The sequence below is a fragment of the Nicotiana tomentosiformis genome, chromosome 2 (assembly GCF_000390325.3).
Source record: "Nicotiana tomentosiformis chromosome 2, ASM39032v3, whole genome shotgun sequence".
Lineage (NCBI taxonomy): Eukaryota > Viridiplantae > Streptophyta > Magnoliopsida > Solanales > Solanaceae > Nicotiana > Nicotiana tomentosiformis.
In genome coordinates this window covers 29,079,396-29,102,304 of record NC_090813.1, presented here as the reverse complement: position 1 = coordinate 29,102,304, position 22,909 = coordinate 29,079,396, and positions in this window count along the sequence as shown.

Here is a 22,909-nt window from a genome sequence, read left to right as displayed (position 1 = left end):
GGAAGAGATAAGCATTCTGAGTTACTTTCAACAATAATAGATATATATACAATTGACCACACTCATCTTAGTTATGACCTATGGGAGCTAATATATATAGTTTAAGAGAATGATGGGACATCAATATACAGCTGGGGTTAGAGTAACCCAAAATGGTGGATGGATTGTTAGCGTTAGCTGACATTTCCGAAGGATATTGTAAACGTGGTAATAGTTCTCCTTGTCAGACACCCAGGCGGTGCACTCTATAACAGTACAGTCAGATATGAATACTTGAATGTACAAAAATTTCAGAAGATAGGCACTTGAATCCTTGTATGACTCTTGTCCCTAGTTAAGAGAGAATGGTAGGCCACCCGAAGAGCCAGTGGATGGAGCAAGGGGAGCTAAAAGTGAAAGAATGTTTTATTGAAGTGTTTAGAATAAAGTGATTGAAAGAAATATTAGCAGGAGAATAAGAAGAGAGTAAATGAAGCATTATGCGTAAGATGTGATAAATGAGTGATAACGGTAAATCAACATATGATAGAATGACAGAGTCTATCAAGTGAAGGAAAAGACAAGAGGTGACAGGCCTTGAGACAATAAAAATGCATAAGCCGTAAAGTCATACTCTCATTTAGAGAAATGAGTTGGTGACTCGAACATGATTACCAGAAGTCTAAGTTAGACTCCTGGAGTAATAGAAATCAGTATGGGCTAGTGAACAAGATAAACTGAACATGAATTAGGGATCAAAATATTTGATAATAGTCGGCATCGTGAGAATTTCAGAGATAGCGTTCCGGCAATAATAAAATGGACAACAAAAGAATAACCTTTAAAGTTCATTCAGGAAGACGCTACCCTAAAACAAGCATTGTGAGAAGAGTTAAGCTTAAAGGACTAAGTGTGCTAGTTATACTAGGAGTCACCATTGTGCATAAGGAATTCAATTATCCCTGGTACAGAAGGGTTACCGTAAGGCGAGTACGGGTAATTGATGATGTGAAAAGATGCCAAATATGAAGAGGTAAAACATCTATAGTTAGATCGTCGTAACACTAAATCTTAGTACTCCCCTAAAAGGGGAAAGATGGTATGATGTGGTATTAAGTCGGTGTTAAGTGGTTCAGGTAACTATGGAATGGTAAAGGAAATATGTGGAAAAAGGCGAAAGGGATGAGGTTGCATTTATTCAGATCTTATAGATATGTCGCGACTCTAGAACATTATGCAAGCACGATATCAGGGAGAGGTAATAAGAGTTCCCGGCCATGATGTTATTGATAATTATTGATAATAAGTGCGAATGGACACTTGATACAACAGGAGCCAATGCGAGAGGTAAGTTAAGACAAAGGACGTATCCCAAGAGAGATTAATCGGAATATAGATATAAGAATGGACCAACGAGTAGTTAGTAGTTGATTAAGGAAGAGTCTAGTTATGGATAAACAAGAGGATATAGATAAATCAACAGATCATGCAAGATAAACTTAGTGAACCCCAACATAGGGAATTCAGTCTCGCAGATATGACATCGTGATCCTTGAGAAATATTCAGATAGGAGTTAAGGTAGTTAAAGGTACCGTATAGGCGTTATAGAAATAAAAGAGAGTGACACTGGGGAGACAATCAAAATTTCAGTTCAGAAGCAACCATACGAGCACAAGAGTGCGAAGATATGTAACTAAGGATAATTATGGGCAAGTAAGAACATCAAAAAAATCCTTCGAGTATATAATGTAATAAGCTCATAGCTTTACACAAGTCAGAGGGTCTCCCCTAAATACTACAATGAAAGACTAGCTGAGGAAATAAGGAAGAAGGCTTCAACCTAAGCATAGTGACCTAAAGAGGAAATGATCTTGTAATAACAGTCTCACTACAATATTGTATGCACTCCATAAAAAAGTGGCACCTATCGTGGCTAATGAATAGTAAGAAAAAAAATGAAAAGTGATATTTGAGATCATATTAGTTACAGGGAATTCAGTATTCGTGGGCACTAAGATAAGCCAAGTATCCATGCAGCAAGTGGCAAAACGACCAGGAAAAGTAATTGCTTATGTTTAAAGACAACTGAGAAGGCATAGAAGGAAATCTATGGTGCTAGCAAGTTAAAAGGAAAGTTGCTAGTAGCATAAATAAGATATGTGTAGGTATCAAGCTAAAGTATGGCAGAGTGATAAGGTTTTAGGTAGATAGGAGTAAGGATAAGAAAATGTGAGTGAGAAGGTGACAAGAATAGGTAAGGCTTCGGAATTAAGCACATCAAAATGAGAGGGCTGATGGTTTTCATAAGTTATAGAAAGCTCAGTATAGCTTTAATTAACTCGGAGGAGTCTAAGACTAGGAGCATTTAGAAGAGACGGAATGTGCCCCGGTAGTAAAATAAGGGTATAATTATGATAGATAAGAGGATGACATTAGTACTTTGATTGAGTATTGATTTAAAAAAAGGTATTTCATGAATTGCAAGGGATTAGAATACCTCCCATAAGATGAATCAGGTTGGGATGCTATGAAATATGTTTATTGAAGTATAGTATCGTCCCTTGGTGGATCATGGAAATCACTTCATATGTTCCCCGATGAGACGCGAGCCCTAGTGTCACGCCCCGAACTCGAGGAGCGCAACCGGCGCTCCACCGAGTAAACCCGATCAAGCAAGCCTGTTAGATACTTTCTACCCAAACTCACTTATGAATAAAGAGAATGCATATTTCGTTAATTAGACAATAAGGAGATCATGTGTACAATACCAATTCATTGCCATTAGTTACATCATTTTAAACTCTCAAATTACACACATTTTATGGTCTGAAGTGGAACAAGTAATTCAAACACAACATAACGTGTTTGACTTCCCCAGCACTAATATACAACCCACACTATGTCTACAGAGCCTCTAATAGATACAAAAGATTACTATGACAGTGCCAACAACATGGCCCCAGCTATACCTCAGACACAATACACAAGGAACAAAAGATACATGACCCCGAAATGAAGTGGGACTCACCAAGTCAGCTGAGAAGAGGGTATACCACTGATCAATGTCTCTTGCTGTGGAACCACCTACATTCATTGAAGATGCAGCGCCCCCAGCAAAAGGGACGTTAGTACATATGGAATAGTACTAGTATGAATGACAAAACACCCTCTCAATAGAACGATTAATAATACAAGCAAGAACAATCATAATATTAGTGGAAGCCTCAAACAACATCAAACCTCAAGCTAGGACCAAGACAGTGTTCAAATAAATTTCCATATATTAAGTTGGTAGTGGAGCCATCTGAATGCTCGACTGGTAGCTATTATTATAAGCAAACTCCGCAAGTGGTAAGAAATGATCCCAAGAACCTCCAAAGTCTATAACACAAGTGCGAAGCATATCTTCCAATATCTGAATAGTGCGCTCTGACTATTCGTCTGTCTGTGGATGAAATGTTGTACTCAACTCCACCCGCGTGCCTAAATCACGCTGTACAGCCCTCCAGAAATGTGAGGTAAACTGCGTACCTCGATCTGAAATAATAGACATGGGCACACCGTGAAGGCGGACAATCTCACGAATGTAAATTTCAGCTAACCTCTCTGAAGAATAGGTAACTGCCACTGTAATGAAATGGGCTGACTTGGTCAACCTATCCACAATGACCCAAACTGCGTCAAATTTTCTCTGAGTCCATGGGAGCCCAACAACAAAATCCATAGTGATACGCTCCCACTTCCACTCAGGAATTTCTAACTTCTGAAGCAAACCACCAGGTCTCTGATGCTCGTACTTAACTTGCTGACAATTCAGACACCAAGCTACATGTGCAACTATATCCTTTTTCATTCTCCTCCACCAATAATCTTGCTGCAAATATTAATACATTTTAGCGGTACCTGAATGAATAGAATACCTGGAACTATGTGCCTCTTCAAGAATTAATTCACGAATCCCATCCATATTAGGCACACAAATACGGCCCTGCATTTGCAGTACCCCATCTTCCCCCATAGCAACCTGTTTGGCATCACCGTGCCGCACCGTGGCCTTACGGACAAGTAAATGAGGATCATCATACTGCCTCTCTCTGATGCGCTCATATAAAGAAGACCGAGCGACTGTACAAGCTAGAACCCGACTGAGTTCTGAAACATCTAACCTCACGAACTGATTAGCCAAAGTCTGAACGTCTGCAGCTAATGGCCTCTCACCAACCGGAATATATGCAAGACTGTCCATACTCACAGCCTTTCTACTCAAAGCATCGGCCACCACATTGGCCTTTCCGGGGTGATACAAAATGGTGATATCATAGTCTTTCAACAACTCCAACCATTTTCTCTGCCTCAAATTAAGATCTTTTTGTTTGAACAAATATTGAAGGCTATGATGATCAGTAAATACCTCACATGAGACACCGTAGAGCTAATGCCTCCAAATCTTCAGCGCATGAACAATGACTGCCAATTCTAAGTCATGAACATGATAATTCTTCTCGTGAACTTTTAACTGCCGCGACGCATATGCAATTACCTTGCCATCTTGCATTAATACTGCACCAAGCCCAATGTGAGATACGTCACAATATACCATATACGATCTTGAGCCTGTGGGTAATACCAATACTGGTGCCGTAGTCAAAGCGGTCTTGAGCTTCTGAAAGCTCAACTCACACTCGTCTGACCATCTAAATGGAATACCCTTCTGGGTTAGTCTGGTCAATGTGCTTGCTATAGATGAAAACCCTTCCACGAACCGACGATAATAACCTACCAAACCCAGGAAACTCCGGATCTCTGTAACCGAAGTAGGTCTAGGCCAATTCTGAGCAGCCTCAATCTTCTTAGGATCCACCTTTATGCCTTCTGCCGATACTACATGTCCGAAAAGGCAACTGAGTCTAACCAAAACTCACATTTTGAAAATTTGGCATATAATTGATTATTCTTCAAAGTGTGAAGCACACTTCGAAGATGCTGCTCATGCTCCTCTCGACTGCTGGAGTAAATTAAGATATCATCAATGAATACAACCACAAAAGAATCCAAATAAGGCTTAAACACCTGATTCATCAAATCCCTAAATGTTGCTGGACATTTGTCAACCCAAATGACATCACTAGGAATTCGTAATTCCCATACTGAGTCCAAGAAGTTGTCTTAGGGATATCAGATGCCCTAATCTTCAACTTATGGTAACCAAATCTCAAATCAATTTTCGAAAATACCTTGGCACCTTGAAGCTGATCAAATAAGTCATCAATTCTTGGCAGCGGATATTTGTTTTTGATAGTGGCCTTGTTCAACTGCCGATAGTCTATACACATCCGCATCGAGCCATCTTTCTTCTTTATAAATAATACTGGTGCTCCCCAGGGCGAGACACTGGGTCTAATGAATCCCTGATCAAACAAGTCTTGTAACTGCTCTTTCAATTCTTTCAACTCTGGCGGGGCCATACGGTATGGTGGAATAGAAATGGGCTGAGTGCCCGTAGCCAAATCAATACAGAAGTCAATATCTCTGTCGGGTGGCATCCTCGGCAAATCTGCAGGAAATACTTCTGAAAATTCATGAACAACTGGTACTGAGTCCATAAAAGGGACATCCACACTGGGATCGCGAATATAAGCCAAATAGGCTAGACATCCTTTCTTTACCATACGCCGAGCTCCCATATAAGAAATAACCCTGCTGGCAGAATGGCCAGGAGTTCCTTTCCACTCTAATCGAGGTAACCCCGGCATAGCTAGGGTCACTGTCTTGGCATGACAATCCAATATAGCATGATAAGGAGACAGCCAATCCATACCCAAGATGACATCAAAATCTACCATATCAAGAAGTAGAAGATCTACACTAGTTTCAAGATTACTAATAGTTACCACAGACGAACGGTGGACATGATCTACTACCACAGAGTCTCCTACCGGTGTCGATACACACAGAGAAGCATTCAGAGAATCACAAGGCACAACCAAATATGAAGCAAAATAGGAGGACACATAGGAATAAGTAGATCCTGGATCAAATAGAACTGAAGTATCTCTATGGCAAACTGGAATAATACCTATGATCACAACATCAGATGACTCGGCCTCAGACCTAGTTGGAAAAGCATAAAACCGGGGTTGGGCCCCACCACTCTGAACTGCGTCTCTATGACGGCCTCTGGCTGGCTGGCCTCCACCTCTAACGGTCTGACCTCCACCTCTAATGGCCTGACCTTCACCTCTAATGGCTTGAACTCCATCTCTACCTGCTTGACCCCTACCTCTAGCTAGCTGAGCAGGCGGTGAAGCAACCGGTGCCGGTATGATGGCACGAGAATCTTGCCGAGATCTGTTACTCGCCAATCTAGGGAAATACCTCCTGATGTGGCCAATGTTCCCACACTCATAACACCCATCCTGATGTCGTGGCTGCTGAAGCTGAAGCTGACCCAGATGGGCTGGATAACCACTCTAGTAACTCTGGAGTAGTGGTGCACTGATAAGAGCTGAATGTGCACTGAATACTGGCTGCCCAGAGTAAGGCATAATAGGACCGTGACTCCCTGAAGCACCGAGAGATACATGAAGTGCTGAATGAAACGATCTGGGAGGATGACCCCTACCAAAATTACCCCTACCTCCAGATGAGGCACCATTGTACCCATCGAACTGACGAGGCCTCTTATCGGACCTCTGCCCTCTTTCCTGTGCAAGAACCATCTCTATCCTCCTTGCGACATTAGTAGCCGCCTGAAAAGAAATCTCACTTCCGGTCTCCTTGGCCATCTGAAGTCTGATAGGGTGAGTGAGTCCCTCAATGAACCTTCTCACTCTCTCTCCCTCCGTAGGTAGTAAAAGGAGAGCATTACGGGTCAAATCCACAAAAAGGGACTCATACTGAGTAATAGTTATACTGCCCTGCTGTAGACACTCAAATTGCTTGCGGAATTCCTCTCTCAGTGTGATAGGGAGGAACTTCTCTAGAAATAGCTGAAAGAACTGCTCCCAGGTAAGTGTAGGTGATCCGACTGGTCGGGTCAATGCGTAATCTCTCCACCACCTCTTGGCGAAACTCGTCATCTAGAATACAGCAAAATCAACCCCATTAGTCTCAACTATGCCCATGTTCCGCAGCACCTCATGGCATCGTTTAAGATAATCCTGTGGGTCCTCAGAAGGTGTACCACTTAAGTGAACTGGAAAGAGCTTAGTGAACTTATCCAGTCTCAATAAGGCCTCAAAATACATGGCGGGCCTATCACCGGTCTGTGCCGCAACAACTGGCTGAACTACCCCAACTGGCAGGGCTGCTGGAGCCTGATTCTAGGGAGCCATCTGCTCCGGGGCGGGAGTAGTGGGAGTTTGTGCTCCTCCCCTAGCCTGTGAGACGGCTGGTGCCATTGAAAATGTACCATTCTGGTCCACACCCTCAATAAGACTCACCAATCGGACTAGAGCATCCTGAAGCACTGGAGTGGCTATGAATCCTTCCGGGACCTGAACCGGTCCAACTGGTACATTCTGAACTGGGACCTCCTCTTGAAGGTCTATCTGAGGTTCTTCAATAGGTGCAGCTGCTCGAGCTCTGAACTGAGCTCTACCTCGGCCTCTACCTCGGCCTCTACCTCGGCCTCTAGCACGACCTCGGCCTCGATCTCTACCCCTGGCCATAGTTTCCACCGGGGGTTCTGGTATCTGTCCATCGGTAGAAGTATTATGCGTTCTCACCATTTGCGAGAGAATAATAGTAGAATGGTTCAATCATCGATGATAGAATAAAATCGCATGACAGAATAAGAAAGAAGTGATATTGTTCCTAAACTTCATAGCCTCTGAGAGATAAGTACATATGTCTATGTACCGATCCTTTAGACTCTACTAAGCTTGCTCATGACTCGTGAGACCTATGTAAGCTAGATGACGCATTATGGGCGTATCGCACTGCATACAAGACCCCCATAGGTACTTCTCTGTACAGGTTGGTTTATGGGAAGGCATGCCATTTGCTCGTCGAGCTTGAACACAAAGCATATTGGGTGATTAAAAAGCTAAATATGGAGATGGACTTGGCCGGTGAGAAGATATTGCTACAACTCAACGAGCTTGATGAGTTTCGATTGCATGCGTATGAAAATGCCAAATTATATAAAGAAAAGACCAAAAGGTGGCATGATAAGCACATCCAACATCGTGAGTTTGAGCCAGGTCAAGAAGTTCTCTTGTTTAATTCAAGGCTAAAGCTTTTTCCAGGAAAGCTTAAATCTCGATGGTCGGGTCCGTTTGAAGTGGTTAGTGTGAAATCTCATGGTGCGGTAGAATTGTGTGATATAGGTTCCAATGCGACATTCTTGGTAAATGGCCAGAGAGTAAAATACTATTGGGGTAGTGACATTTCACGTCACAAGACCTCGATGGATTTAGTGGAGGCATGAAGAACGTGTTGCGTCGTGCCGCGACATTAAATCAGGCGCTTCTTGGGAGGCCACCCAAGTTAGTTAGTTCATTGTTTTGTAGGAATTAGATCTTGTATGTATAAAAAAAAAAACTCGGTCAAAAACTCGGTCTAGATATGGGAAAGCAGAGGGGATGCGTCACATCCCCCTCAGCATGAAAAAAATTGACGAACCAATTGCTCAAGGCAGTGAAGTCTGTCTATAGCGTCCGCGTCGCGTCCAACCAATTTTTGGAAAAATTAGAGGGGATGTGTCCCGTCCAAGCTCGCACGCACAGGTAAGTGCTATATTTTAACACATCATAGGCAAAAAAAAAAAAACAAAATTCAAATATAAGAGCAAATACGACACCCTAACATAAAAAGCCCGTCTCCCTCGTTCTTTCTTTAATCCCAATTGCGACGCATCCAAACGCGACAGGTACGCATCATCTTCTTCGTTCTTTCTTTTTCTTCTCTCCTAATTCTCCTCTCTTCCCTCTCTCAATGGTAGCAACAAGTTAGGTTTTGCCAATTTCAAATATCACACATGTGATTAAGAGAGGAACTGAAAAAGCCTGAGGTTTAGGGCTGTCGTTCTTATTAGTTGTAATGGTTGCGAGATGATAAACTATAATTCCCTTCATTTCATTAATTTTGGGAGGTTAGTCGCATTACCCAACTGATAGAATGAACTAGGCACAACTATTGCATATCACATGTTCGATGAATTGACCGTGAGGTAAATTTGGGCGCCGGTGAAGTCTGAGTAACCGAGCAACATTGGTATATGCTTGTGTATAAGTGTGAGGTTGTTTGTGTTGATTGTGTACAACAATGTTTTGAGCCTATGATATATTGTCTAAATGAATTGAACATCCGGCCCATGCTAGACATCTTGAATTATAAAGTGTTACTCGATTTACATTGTGTGAGCGCTATGCGTAATGATATGTCGTGAGAATAAGTGTGGGGTCGAGTGAGGTGCTATGTGCAATTGAACATGATTAGTGAGCGTCGCTCGGATAAACCTCATGTTGGGCATAATGATATCTATATAGCCATGAGCTATAGTTTCATGAAGTATTGAATGGCATGACTCTGCGAATAATTGGAAGTGTAAGTTGTTGCAACTGTTTTAAGAGCTGAACTTCACTGTTTTATACACTAATTGTTGATTTCTTTGCATTGCAGGTAATTAGGTTCGTAAAATGGCAGCAACGAGTAAACCGTCCAAGCAACAAGACAAAGATAATAACAAGCAACCGCCCAAAAAGCCTACCGGAAAGGCAGCAGGTGCCCCAAATCCACAGAAAAAAAAGGAAGCGGATGGAGAAGGAAAAGGAACTGCAGCCTAGGCAGTTAAGTGATGATTCAGAGCAAGAAGAAGAGGAACCATTAGTCAGGAGGACAGTGAAGAAGGGTATTCCAAAAACATCATTAAATCCACCAAGCACAGGGATAGAGATAAGAGAGCCTGTGACATACCAGAGAAAAGCCTCCAGAAAGAGTGATCCGACTGAGAAGGGAAAGGAGAAGATTACTGCAGAATCTGAATCCGAATCCGATTCGGATAATGACCTTCTATATGTCGACATGAGTGATGAAGATGAGGGTGAACCCATAGACCGAGTTGCCTGGGAGAAGAACTTTTTTAATGAGAAGGCATTCCGAGCCTATAATAAGATACTGGGTTCAAAGAAGTACATTCCAGAAAAGCCGATCAACATCGGAACACTTAAGAAAAAGTACCCAGAGTTTCTGAAATCAATTCGCGAGGTGCAACAATGGGGACCCATCTTGAAGGGTCACGGCAAAGCCAACCTCACTATTGTTAGAGAGCTTTACGCCAATTGGCGTCACGCCAGGGGCAACATTGTGAGAGTAAGAGGGGTAGATATTAATGTGTCAGCTGAAGCTCTGAATAATTTCTTAGGGGTGCCACACACACTAACAGATAGGTTTGACTCCATATGCAAAACATCAGATTATGCACACATTAAGTCTGTCCTATGCCCTACCTAGGCCTGGCAAGTGGGCCGATCCAGGCCCGGGACCGGCCCACGACTGCGGGCCAGACGGGTCAAACGGGCCAGGACCGTTTGGTCCGGTTTTAGCGGGCCTGGTCCGGTCTCGTGGGCCGGTCCTATGATTGGGCCCGCCAGGCCCGGGACCGATTGGCCCGCCTGGGCCCGGGACCGGCCCGGTCCCCTTAGCGGGCCTAGCGGGCCCAACGGCTAATTGTTTTTAAAAAAAAATGTTGGACTGTAAAAAATAGCCGTTGGGCTGTCAAAAATAGCCGTTGGCTATTTATGAAATAGCCATTTAACCCCTCAACTTTGTTTTAATCCCAAACTTTTTATAATTATACTTTTTCCCTATTTTCAACTATAAATACCCATCATTATTTTATTTTTTCTTACAAAATCATCAATCTATCACAATCTCTCTCTAATTTACTTCTACTATTGCTTACTTTATTGTTACAATTTGTGAAACAATTGTGAAGTTGGTGAATTGAAGTCTTCAACGATAATCAATTTCCAACAAGTTGTTCGTCAATTCGGTAAACTCGTTCCAACTCTTAAGTTTTAATATTATAATTTTGTTTGTTTTATTTACTTTGCTTGATTAATTAAGATGGCTTATTCCTTAAAAAATATGTTTAGTAAAAATAAGGAAAAATCGAAGAGTGGTGAATCTAGTGGCCAATATGTTCCTCCTCCACTTCCCCCGGCTCCACGACCCAAACATGTTACCCGTCCTACACCTCCTATTCTTGATAGCGATAATAGTTTATTATAATTTACCGAGAGTCAATTTTTTCATAATATAGCACCCGGTGAACAATTAAACCATGAATATATGAATGCTCTTTATGGTAATCCAACTATTGATGAAAATGATGATGAAGAAATAGATTTTGATGAAACGCAACCGGATGATGATACACCCACTAGTCCTGCTCCTGAAGTTAACCCAAATAATAATAATCTAGATGATCCCCCATCTGACCCTCCTATTAGTGCCCCTACTTTTTCTAGACAACCTCCTAAACGGGCAGAAACATCTCTTGTTTGGTAATTTTTTACTCAACTAAGAGAAAAAAATAGGGCTAAGTGTAAAACTTGTGGCAAAGAGTTAGTTTTTCAATATGTTGGAAGTCGGGGGGGGGGGGGGTGTTTGACTAGACACATATTACTACACCCTCAAGATAAAGCTAGATATTTTCGTATGAAAGCTTTGGCTGAGGGGACAAGTGCACCTAGTCAGGCTGACCTTAGTACCGGGTCAAATCAATTTCAACCGGGAATTAACACTGTTACCGGTGGTATTTTATATTTTGATCCAAAAAAAGATCGGGAAGAATTGGCAAAAATGGTCACTGTTATGTGCTTACCCTATAGTTTTCCTTCTAACTCCCACTTTGTGCATTATATTAGAAAATTTTTTAATCCTACTTATAAAGGTTTTCCTCGCACAACCGTAAAGAGTGATATTTATAAATATAAACATGAATATGAACAATATTTGTGCTATTTATTTACTCATATAAATTGTCGTCTTGCTATTACAACTGATATTGGTAGAAGTGGTAATGACTGTGATTACCTTATTGTTACCAGTCATTGGATTGATGAGCATTGGATAATGCAAAAGCGCATTATTGCTTATAGAATAATTAATTCACGTCATACAGGGCAGTTTATTTCTAGCACGATTGCGGATATTTGTAGATATTTTTGCATTAGTGATAAAATAATATCAGTTTCAATGGATAATGCTACTAGTAACACAAATACTGTAGCCTTGCTTACCACGATACTAAGTCCTGTATTTAGTAATATTTTTCATGTTAGATGTATTTGTCATATTTACCATTTAATTGTGGGTGATGGCATGTGAATTTTAAATGTTGAAATTGAAAAAGTTAAAATGGCTCTTAATTGGCTTTTTTATTCAAATCGTAGAAGTAGACTTAGAGAATATTTTAAAAGATGCGATGAATTTGGCCTAAGAGAAAGAAAGGTTCCTAAACCTTGTCCAACTAGATGGAATTACATGTATGAAAGTTTAGTTATTGCATATGAATATAGAAACCCCATAAACTCAACGTTTAATGCTCATGTAAGTGATGATGATGAGCACCTTACAAATGCGGATTGGGCTAATGTTAAAATGCTTGTAGATTTTTTAGAAAAATTCCATATTGCTACAAATGAATTTTCTGGGCAATATTATCCTACTATTTCTAACTGTTTAGTTTATATTGCAGAACTTGCAAATTTGTTTGATCATTTTTCAGATGGTGGGGAAATTTATCAACTTGCTATTGATTCCATGAGAAAAAAGTTTAAAAAATATTTTTTCCCTATTCCCCCTATTTATGGTATTGCTGCATTGTTAAATCCTACTATGAAATTAGGAGGTCCTCAATTTTGGTATGAAACTGTTTATAATGGTTTAGCACTTGAAGATGAGGAGTTGTCTAAACTTCCGAACGCAATAGCCTCAATTAAAATAAATGTTCAAACTATTTATAATGCTTATCAAGTTGCATTAGATCATGCTAGACCAAATGTTCCAACTCCTTCTTCTTCTAGTTCTCAATCATCTAAAAGAACTGCGGGAGTAAGAGCACTTAGTGCTTGGGCAGGGTTCAGGGGTTCTCAAGGTTCTAGTACTAGTGATTTTTCACAACTAAATGAGCTTGAAGTTTATTTGTCACAGGGAATTGAGGAAGTGAATCCCGACGGCTCCTTTAATATTTTGGAATGGTGGAAGGACAAAGAAAAACACTTTCCGATTCTTTCAAGGATGGCCCTAGATATTTTAACTATTCAAGCTTCAACAGTGGCATCAGAGAGCGCTTTCAGTCAAGCAAGACTTCAACTCAGTGATTATAGAGCGTCTATGAGGGAGAGCTTGGAAAAATCAGTACTTTTCAGAGATTGGATCCGTTCGAAAAGAAGAAATTTTGGACTTGCTGAATCACAACCAGAGATAGACGAAGCTTATGAAGAAATGCTAGCTGAACTTGCGGAGGATGATGCTTCGCCTGGAAGCGGTGATGAGCAAGCTTCATTTCTGCCACCACCAACGAAAATTCCTCCGAACCTTGAAGGATTTATGAAATTAGTAAGAGATACCATGTAAATTAATATGTAACTTGTATTTTGACACATCTTGATTAGTTTCTTTTTCTTCTCAATGGTGGTATTAGCACCTTGTTGTGCTCATTCCATAGGGGGAGGAAGACTAAGAAAGATATTGCCATGATTTTTAATGCTATAATAAAAATATAACGCATTGATTTGAATATCTCTTTACAATATTTTTGTTCTTTTATATCTTAAGCTATACATATAGTATAATATAGTATAGTATACATATATATATATATATAAGCTTATATATATACTATACTATAGTCTATACTATATATACATCTCATAAGATATATAAACTATATTCGATATACTATATATACATCTTAAGATATACTATATATACTATACTATATATACATCTTAAGATATACTATATATACTATACTACATATACATCTTAAGATATACTATATATACTATACTACATATACATCTTAAGATATACTAAGTATACTAGATATACTAGATATATATAGTAGATATACATGTATATATAGTATATCTTAAGATGTATATATAGTATATAAATCGAATATAGCTTATATATAGTAAGATGTATATATATTATAGTATAGTTTAGTATACATATAAGCTTATATATATACTATACTATAGTCTATACTATATATACATCTCATAAGATATATAAACTATATTCGATATACTATATATAAATCTCATAAGATATATAAACTATATTCGATATACTATATATACATCTTAAGATATACTATATATACTATACTATATATACATCTTAAGATATACTATATATACTTATATAAGATATACTATATATACTATACTACATATACATCTTAAGATATACTATATATACTATACTACATATACATCTTAAGATATACTAAGTATACTAGATATACTAGATATATATAGTAGATATACATGTATATATAGTATATCTTAAGATGTATATATAGTATACAAATCGAATATAGCTTATATATAGTAAGCTGTATATATATTATAGTATAGTTTAGTATACATATAAGCTTATATATATACTATAATATAGTCTATACTATATATACATCTCATAAGATATATAAACTATATTCGATATACTATATATAAATCTCATAAGATATATAAACTATATTCGATATACTATATATACATCTTAAGATATACTATATATACTATACTACATATACATCTTAAGATATACTATATATACTATACTACATATACATCTTTTGTATGACTCACCCGGATAATATAACCCATTTATCAAATACCTTTGGAATATCTTCCATGGTTCTTCTTTTCTCTGAATGTCAGAATTTTCTAAGAGAAATATCATTTCTCTTTTTGGCACTTTCTCGTATGACTTGATATCATCATTGTCATCTTTAGTAATGGAAGCAAAAGTATTACTTTGCTTAACAGAAGTATCTTTCTGTTTTTGAGCAGTCAAATATGCCTGCAAATGTGCGTATAACGGACTATCTTCTGGAATATCTTCCAGATGGACGGATGGTCCAATCGATGATTCTTCTCTGAGAGATATCCTCTCATTGACTAAACTCCTTCTTCCCATTTGTATAACTGGGGAGTTTGATGAGGATCCGTATGACGATCCCGAAGGTGATGACCTTCCTTTGGACTGTGGGGATGATCTTCCCCAACCTCTACCTCTTCCCCTACCCAGGGGGGTTCCATCCTGTAAATATTCACGAGATAAGAAATCTGGCAGAGAATTATCAATTCCCTTTTTATATTGTATTTCAAAATCAAAAGGGGCTAATTGAGCTTGCCATCTTGCAAATATCATTTTTGAGGCATCATGTTTAAAATCTTTATTAAACATATATTTAACAGATTGTGCGTCAGTTTTTATCAAAAACCTTTTGATTGTATAAGTCGTCCTGAAATTTTAAAACACATTTTACTATGGTTAACATTTCATGTGCCACAGTAGCGTATTTTTTCTGGGCTTCAGACCATTTACCAGAATAAAATCTAATCAGATATTCATGTTTATCATTGGGATTTATCTGTTTTAATATCCCTCCATAACCAATATTAGACGCATCAGTCTCTATAATTTTTTGCCATGTAGGATTAGCAAGGGTTAAGCAAGGTAAAGATTTAACACGTTGTTTAATATTTTTTACCAAAGTAGTGTGACTATCAGTCCAAGGGCTTTTATAATTCTTTTTTAACCTATCATATAAGGGGGCTAAATCACGTGACAGATCTTTATAAAAAGGTGAAATATAATTTAAACTTCCCAAAAATCTTTGTAACTGAGTTCTATCAGTAATAACATCGGGAAATTTTGAGGCAAAATCAATCGATCGTTGAATAGGAGTAATCTTCCCCTGACAAATATAATGTCCTAGGAATCTAATGTTAGTTTGAAATAAGCTCATTTTTTGTTTTGAGATTACCAAACCATTTTGTATAACAATTCTTTTGAAAATATCTAAATGCTTAATATGCATTTCAAGTGTTTTGGAAAATACCAAAATGTCATCGATATATACAATGACGAAGTCTAGATAAGGGTTGAAAATATCATTCATAATTTTTTGGAATTCTGAAGGGGCATTTTTTAAACCAAAAGGCATAACATTCCATTCATATTGCCCAAATGGAACATTAAAAGCAGTTCTATAAGTATGCTCTTTAAATATTTGAATCTGCCAATAACCAGATTTTAAATCAAATTTTGAAAATATATTGGCGTCATATAATCTAGACAATAAATCTCTTTTATTAGGAATAGGATACCTAACCCATTTCAAATATTTATTCAAGGGCTTATAATTAATGACTAATCTAGGAACACCACGTTCCTTTTCAGCTGCGTTATTAACATAAAAAGCTGTACAAGACCAAGGAGATTTTGAGGGTTTTATCAAACCCTTTGATAGCAGACTATCAATCTCTTTTTTGCAAAATTCCACCAATTCTGCATTCATCTGACAAGGTCGAGATTTAGTAGGAATATCATCCTCAGTGAAATTATCTTCATATGGAAGAGTAACAATATGCTTTTTTCGATTCTAAAAAGCACTAGGATGCTCAGCACAAATATCAATAGCAATCTGCTCGGAAATCAATTTGATTTTTTCCTGTACTTTAGTAGAATTCAGAGTATCAAATATATTCATACTAAACATTTCTAATTGTAAAGAATCAACATGTTTTTGCTTCATATCAATTAAAGCATTAATATCTCTAGTTACTGGATCTGTAACAAAAGTATAACTTATCTCTTTATCCTTATAAGTAGCAGTAAAACCTTTCGAGTCTATGCTAGTAAAAGGATAAACGGCGTTAATAAACGGTGTTCCAAGTATAATTGGAGGGTATAACTGGTTTTTTACCAAGAAAAAGAAGTGAGGAATACAGACTTTATTCTGACAAATACCCGTATTAGGAAGTTTATACTTTATATCTAAAGCATGTCCGGATGCAGATCTAACCATATGAGTAGTTTTTTGAAAATATTTCGTAGGTACTAAACCTTCTTGAATGCAGCTAACATCTGCTCCACTATCAATCATGGCAATGTTTGTAATTGAGAAACTATTATCAATGAGAATAGTACATTTGATGTACCATTTATGAGCAGTAATAATTTGCATCATTCCTAGAAACATATCATGTTTAGGATTAAAATTAATAGGTTTTTCTTCAATATCATTTTCAAAAATACCTTTGTTTTTATCATTAGATTTCTCAGCTGGAGAATTGATTTTCTCAATCTGAGTAATCCTATGATCACAAATCATTTGATTTTGTTTAAGAGATTTGATCTCTCGTTTTAAGTTTTCAACTTCAATTTTTAAATCATCGAAAGAAGAATCTCTTGCTGGAGATGCATTTTTGTTTAACAAACGGTTATTAACCTCTAGTAAGGAATAAGGCGGAAAATATTCAAATTCTTTTTCAAAAGGTTTTGCAAAACCAGAACTTGAATTAGAACTTGAACTAGCAGCCAAATTAATAATTTTTTCACGAAGTTTTTCATCATTAACTTCTTTTAAAAGTTCTATTACATTATCAGAAGTAATAGTTTTCATGTTTAGGTCTTGAAACTGTGATTGTAATTTATAAAATTCATCATCACAAGTACATGTATCACCTTTGCAAGTTGTACAAGTATTATCAATATTTTTATCACTATCAGATAAATCAAGCAAATCAATTTCAGCTTCGGATTCTGATTCAGAATAATAATCAGATTCTGATCCAGAAGTATATAACAAACTATAAACCTTATCACGTAGTTCATCTTCTAGTCCTAAGGTTTTCAGCTTTTGAAGCTTACAATTTGGAGCTATATGGCCAAATTTACCACACTTATAACACTTAATGTCAGCAAGATCTCGCTTAGACCTATTTTTGGTAAATCTAGTAGACTTGCGATGTGCTTTCTTGGCTTCTCGTTCTTCTTTGGATCTATATCTAGATCTCTTTTTCCTATAAGGACTGTCTTGGTTGGGGTATCTATGATACTTATGTTTCTTTTTCCTATGAGTAGAAGTTTCGGGTAAACCGAACTGGGCGCAAAAGTCCCCTAACTGGTTTCTTTCTTTAAGCTTATCCATCTTAAGTTGTCTGGACAATCTTAATTCATTGCACAGGTTTAATCCTTCCTGTGTGCAAATTCCTATTAATTTACCATAGGTATAGTCTGCATAAGGAATTTCTCCATAACTACCTCTTAAAACCTTTCTAACTCTTTCGGCAAATAAAGAGGGAAGGCCATCTATGAACTTAGCTTTCCAATGTTCAAACTTATTTTCTGGTAGTTCCATCACTCTACTCATAAAGGTGTCTTTATACCACCTAAACTCACTTAAAGTCTTACATCTAAGGCTATTAAGGAGAGTACGAACAGTTTCATTTTGGTTGGTAAATCTACCATTGAAGTGTTCTAATATAGTAAGAATAAGGGTATAAACGGCATCTTCTCTATTTGCCACTAGGGCCATGCCTAAGTTATCAAGTCCTTCGTCAACGGCTTTAGCGTTAATAACCATTGCCCTTTCTTCGACAGACAAATAATTGTCCCACCAGCCACAAAGTTGGCCAGTAAAACCTGCAACAATCATTCTGCAAATATTCCTATCTGTATTTTTTACACTTTTACAGATAGTTGCATACATAAGCATTCTATGTACTAGAATAGTTAACTGCCTATCAGTCAAACCATCAAGATTCCATTCGTAAATTTCGGAACCACTGTAAGACGTATTAGTCTGATTCCAATCACGTTCCTCTATTAAAACATCTTGAGGAGTAGGACGATTGTAATAATAAGTCTGCATTCTAGGTTTATCAGCATATCTGCTATCTGCAAACTTATTATTCTTTTTGGGGTAACTTCTGAGTTTATTAAATTCTGACAAAACATCCTTTTTATAGTCAAAAGTAGAATCTAATTTATCAGCAAAATCATTTGATAAATCAATGGGTTTGATATTCAAACCGGATAACTTTTTATCAAGAAGTTCTTCTAAGTCTCCAAAAGATTTAAATTTAAAATCCTGAATATCAGGAGGTCTTTGAATATGAGTAACAACAATCTGAGGTTCTGATTTGCTTCCTGAAGAAGAGGCAATATCAGTCAAAGTCTTTTTCGTATTCATCTCCTTAATCAAGACTGTTAAATCATCAAGTTTTTTATTAAGAAAACTAACGTTTTCACCCAAAAATTTAACATATAAACTCAAATAATTATTTTGAGAAATTAATTTATTAATTTCTGCGATGCTGACTGCAGCAACATCTTCATCAATAAATTTTTGAAATGCAGTAAAAGTAATACCTGTATTATTAGGTAAAACAAAAGATGATTGAGGAGGGTAAATGGCTTTAGTAATATTGCCACTCCCGTCTTTATAAGATCTTTCCAAAACTTTTATAAAAAGTGGTAAATATGTGGTTATAAACCAAGGAACAAAATACATAATTTGATTATGTAAAGCACAAGTTTCATAAAACTCTTGTGAAATATTGTTTAAATCTTCCTTACTATAAGTATCAAAAAACCAAGTTTTAAACTGGTTCCATTTATCAGTAAAAAATTCTTTTTGAATATAACCTCTAGCTTGTGACCCTGGACTAAAATCAATTTGGTGTGGAATCATTAAGAATCATTGGGGTCAAAATCTATTTCGGACGCAGAAGGAATATCCTTATCAGAAATATTATCACTATCCTGAACAATATTTGTTTTGGGGTTAATCTTAACCCTTTCAACAGGTTTATCACCTACTTTAGTAGAAATTGTGTGTAAAGATGCAGCACGATTTCTAGCTGGTCCATAGACTGGTTCAACAGGAGAAATGTGTTGAATATCAGGCAACAGTCTACGACTAGTAAAGGAATGTCTGTTATAACTAGAATTAATAGTAGGCAACATTCTATTATTAGAAAATGACTGTCTACTATAAGTGGAACTATTATCGTCAAACTGAATGCAAATCCTACCATCCGGATTTTGAGTAATATGAGAATACTCAGTATTACTAACAGTATCAGTTATCTGACTGGGGGATATAACCGAATCCAAAGTCCATGTGGTTGGAAAATTAATTTCTTCCCACTTAATAGGTCTTCTCGTGGTGACCTTAGACTTTGCAAAATTCATTTCCACTAGAATAGTCTGATCAGATGTATCATATAATTTACATCTGGGGTTTAACGTAGATAGTAATTTAAAATATATTCTATACGATAAACATATCAGTTCAGAACCAGGCGCATAATTATAACCATGCGTTTTCACATTTAATGTTAATGCATCAAGTATATTAACATCAGATAAAGATAATTGCAAATTGGGTTGAGTATTAAAATATACTGGGCCATAGGCGACAGTAGATTCAATAGAACCCATCAGAGACTGTCTAAAATTCAAATTTCTGGCATCTCTGAGAGCAGCCAAAAATGTCTCTGGTAACCCTTTAAGGGTTAAAGGCTTAAAAGCAATTTGAACCATACCAATATGCAAATAATTATACTGGTGTTTATGAATATCTACATCATGTTTGTTTAACAAACGAATAGTCTGTTTAGACGAACTTAAAACTAAAGATTGCTCAGTTGTTTTAATAAGTTGTTTAGAAGAGAGTTTATCAAACCATCCATAATCATAGATTGTTCTAATAGGGATTTTAGGAATAGTCCATTTGTTAAACAAATCAAGGTTTTGAGGTATATCTACCTCTTCCAATCTAGTATTTTTCATACTAGTTTCTCCTAAATCCATATTTCAGAAACATATCTATGTCGAATATTTCATATATAACTTATATATACCATGAAAGTACCTGGGCTCTGATACCATTTAACAGGATCAAGTGGCGGGCGGTAATCCGCCATGCCTTCTCAATTAAATTAAAACAGAAATCATCGTTTGACCGGGAACTGGACTTGTTTCACACCTCACATCTGGCTTTTATATGCCTGGAAGGCTTATATATAGTAAGATGTATATATATTATAGTATAGTTTAGTATACATATAATCTTATATATATACTATACTATAGTCTATACTATATACACATCTCATAAGATATATAAACTATATTCGATATACTATATATACATCTTAAGATATACTATATATACTATACTACATATACATCTTAAAATATACTATATATACTATACTACATATACATCTTAAGATATACTAAGTATACTAGATATATATAGTAAATATACATGTATATATAGTATATCTTAAGATGTATATATAGTATATAAATCGAATATAGCTTATATATAGTAAGATGTATATATATTATAGTATAGTTTAGTATACATATAATCTTATATATATACTATACTATAGTCTATACTATATACACATCTCATAAGATATATAAACTATATTCGATATACTATATATACATCTTAAGATATACTATATATACTATACTATATATACATTTAAAGATATACTATATATACTATACTACATATACATCTTAAGATATACTATATATGCTATACTACATATACATCTTAAGATATACATAGTATACTAGATATACTAGATATATATAGTAGATATACATATATATATATAGTATATCTTAAGATGTATATATAGTATATAAATCGAATATAGCTTATATATAGTAAGATGTATATATATTATAGTATATCTTAAGTTGTATATATAGTATATATACTATACTATACTAAAATATATATACATCTTACTATATATATGTATATATAGTATATAAATCGAATATAGCTTATATATCTTAAGATGTATATATAGTATAGTATAGTATATATATATATAAGCTTATATATATATATGTATATATAGTATAGTATATCGAATATACTATGTATATATAGTATAGTGTGTATATAACTATATAACTATAGTAAGATGTATATATATTATAGTATATCTTAAGTTGTATATATAGTATATATACTATACTATACTAAAATATATATACATCTTACTATATATATGTATATATAGTATATAAATCGAATATAGCTTATATATCTTAAGATGTATATATAGTATAGTATAGTATATATATATATAAGCTTATATATATATATGTATATATAGTATAGTATATATATATATATATATATATAGTATAGTATATCGAATATACTATGTATATATAGTATAGTGTGTATATAACTATAGTTCGTGGTCCCGGTCCCGAGCCGGTTCCAGCAATAAGCCCGCGAAGCCCAGGACCGTTTAGGACCGGACCGCATAGGACCGACCCACTTAGGACCGGCCCACTTAGGACCGGGCCCGCGAAGCCCACTTAGGACCGGGCCCGGCCCACTTGCCACCCCTAGCCCTACCAGGAATGATGCAGATTGGAAGCATGGGAGTATGGAGTACCATTCTATAGCCAAGGAATTCATGAGTGCGTTAGCACGTGTGGCTCTAAATTTCATATGCAACCGCCTGATGCCATGCCAACACAAAACTGATGTTCCTCGTCACCGCGCACTAGTATTGTACGCTTTATTGGAGGGGATACCGCTCAACTTAGGAGCCATCATGCATGATCAAATGCAGCGCACCAGGATGAATTACAAGTGGAGGTTGTTCTTTGCAAATACCCTATCGGCTTTCTTGACAGAGATGGGAGTACTATGGGACAAGGAGAATGACGACATTGAGGCTAAAGCTCCAGGACCATACGATGTCACTCATGTTCTAGAGCTGAACAAGGGAAGGTCTTCTAAGCTCACCATTCAACAGTTATTTGAGCAGATGCAGGCAGATATGCAAGAGAACTGGGCTGAGTTGATAGCGACTCGTGTCGAGTTGAGTGCCACCA